The sequence below is a fragment of the Branchiostoma lanceolatum genome, chromosome 15 (assembly GCF_035083965.1).
Source record: "Branchiostoma lanceolatum isolate klBraLanc5 chromosome 15, klBraLanc5.hap2, whole genome shotgun sequence".
Classification (NCBI taxonomy): domain Eukaryota; kingdom Metazoa; phylum Chordata; class Leptocardii; order Amphioxiformes; family Branchiostomatidae; genus Branchiostoma; species Branchiostoma lanceolatum.
This window is the reverse complement of record NC_089736.1, coordinates 16,856,784-16,859,798: the sequence shown is the minus strand read 5'-3', so window position 1 is coordinate 16,859,798 and position 3,015 is coordinate 16,856,784.

Genomic DNA, 3,015 nt, shown 5'->3' with positions numbered 1-3,015 from the left:
CTCATCTACACAAAGGACAACCGACAAATCTACTATGAAAACTACAGAAGCAACGACATTTCTTACAACCATTTTATCTACACAAAGGACAACTGACAAATCAACTATGAATACTACTGAAGCAATGACATTTCCTACAACCGTTTTATCTACACAAAGGATAACTGACAAATCAACTATGAAAACTACTGAAGCAACGACATTTCCTACAACCATTTTATCTCCACAAAGGACGACTGACAAATCAACAATCAAAACATCTAAAGCAACGACATCGCCTACAACCATTTTATCTACACAAAGTACAACTAAGCAATCTTCTATGAAAACTACTACAGCAACGACATTTCCTACAACCATTTTATCTATACAAAGGACAACTGACAAATCAACTATGAAAACTACTGGGGCAACGACATCGCCTACAACCATTTCATCTACACAAAGGACAACCGGCAAATCTTCTATGAAAACTACTGAAGCAACGACATCGCCTACAACCATTTCATCTTCACAAAGGACAACCGACAAATCTTCTAGGAAAACTACTGAAGCAACGACATTTCTTACAACCGTTTTATCCACACAAAGGACAACTGACAAACCAACTATGAAAGCTACAGAAGCAACGACATTTCCTACAACTATCTCATCTACACAAAGGACAACCGACAAATCTACTATGAAAACTACAGAAGCAACGACATTTCCTACAACCATTTTATCTACACAAAGGGCAACTGAGCAATCTTCAATGAAAACTACTGAGGCAACGACATCGCCTACAACCATTTTATCTACACAAAGGACAACTGACAAATCTTCTATGAAAACTACTAAAGCAACGACAACGCCTAGAAATATTTTATCTACACAAAGGACAACTGACAAATCAACTATGAAAACTACCGAAGCAACGACATCGCCTACAACTATTTCATCTCCACAAAGGAAAACTGACCAATCAACTATGAAAACTACTGAAGCAACGACATTTCTTACAACCATTTTATCAACACCAAGGACAACTGACAAATCAACTATGAAAACTACTGAAGAAACTACATCGCCTACAACCATTTCATCTTCACAAAGGACAACTGACAAATCTTTAATGAAAACTACTGAAGCAACAACATCGCCTTCAACCATTTCATCTACACAAATGACAACAGAAAAATCTTCTATGAAAACTACTGAAGCAACGACATCGCCAACAACCATTTCATCTTCACAAAGGACTACTGACAAATCTTCCATGAAAACTACTGAGGCAACGACATTTCCTGCAACAATTTCATCTTCACAAAGGACAACCGACAAAAAATTCATCTTCACAAAGGACAACCGACAAATCTTCTAGGAAAACTACTGAAGCAACGACATTTCTTACAACCGTTTTATCCACACAAAGGACAACTGAGCAATCTTCAATGAAAACTACTGAGGCAACGACATCGCCTACAACCATTTTATCTACAAAAAGGACAACTGACAAACCAACTATGAAAACTACAGAAGCAACGACATTTCCTACAACCATTTCATCTACACAAAGGACAACCGACGAATCTACTATGAAAACTACTGAAGCAACGACATTTCCTACAACCATTTTATCTACACAAAGGACAACTGACAAATCTTCTATGAAAACTACTGAAGCAACGACATTTCCTACAACCATTTTATCTACACAAAGGACAACTGACAAATCTTCTATGAAAACTACTAAAGCAACGACATTTCCTACAACCATTTCATCTACACAAAGGACATCTGACAAATCAACTATCGAAACTACTGAAACAACGACATTTCCTTCAACCACTTCATCTACACAAAGGACAACGGACAAATCAACTATGAAAACTACGGAAGCAACGACATTTCCTACATCGATTTTATCTACACAAAGCACAACTGACAAATCAACTATGAAAACTACTGAAGAAACGACATTTCCTACAACCATTTTATCTACACAAAGGACAACTGACAAATCTTCCATGAAAACTACTGAAGCAATGACATTTCTTACAACCATTTTATCTACACAAAGGATGACTGACAAATCAAGACTGAAAAATACTAAAGTAACGACATCGCCTACGAACATTTTATCTACACAAAGGACAACTGAAAAATCATCTTTGAAAACTACTGAGGCAACGACATCGCCTACAACAATTTCATCTACACTAATGACAACAGACAAATCTTCTATGAAAACTCCTGAAGCAACGACATTTCCTACAACCATTTTATCTACACAAAGGACAACTGACAAATCTACCATGAAAACCACGGAGACAACATCATCAGCTACAACAATTGTATCTACACAAAGAACAACTGACAAATCTACTATGAAAACCACCGAGGCAATAAAATCGCCTACAACCATTATATCTACACTAAGAAAAACTTACGAATCTAGTATGAAAACTACTGAAGCAACGACCTCGCCTACAGCCGTTTCATCTACACAAAGGACAACTGACGAATCCACTATGAAAAACACTGAGGCAACAACAGCAGCAACAACAATTGTATTTACACAAAGAACAACTGACAAGTCTACTGTGAAAACCACCGAGGCAATAAAATCGCCTACAACCATTTCATCTACACAAAGGACAACGGACAAATCTTCTTTGAAAACTACTGAAGCAACGACATCGCCTACAACCATTTTTTCTACTCAAAGGACAACTGACAAATCCACTATGAAGAACCTGGAGGCAACAACATTAGCTACAACAATTGTTTCTACACAAAGGACAACTCACGAATCCACTATGAAAACCACCGAGGCAACGACATCGCCTACAACCATTTTATCTACACAAATGACAACTGACGAATCAACTATAAAAACTACTGAAGCAACGACATCGGCTACAACCATTCCATCTACACGAAGGACAACTGACAAATCCACTATAAAAACCACCAAGGCAACGACCTCGTCTGCAACAATTTTATCTATACAAATAACAACTGGCAAATCTT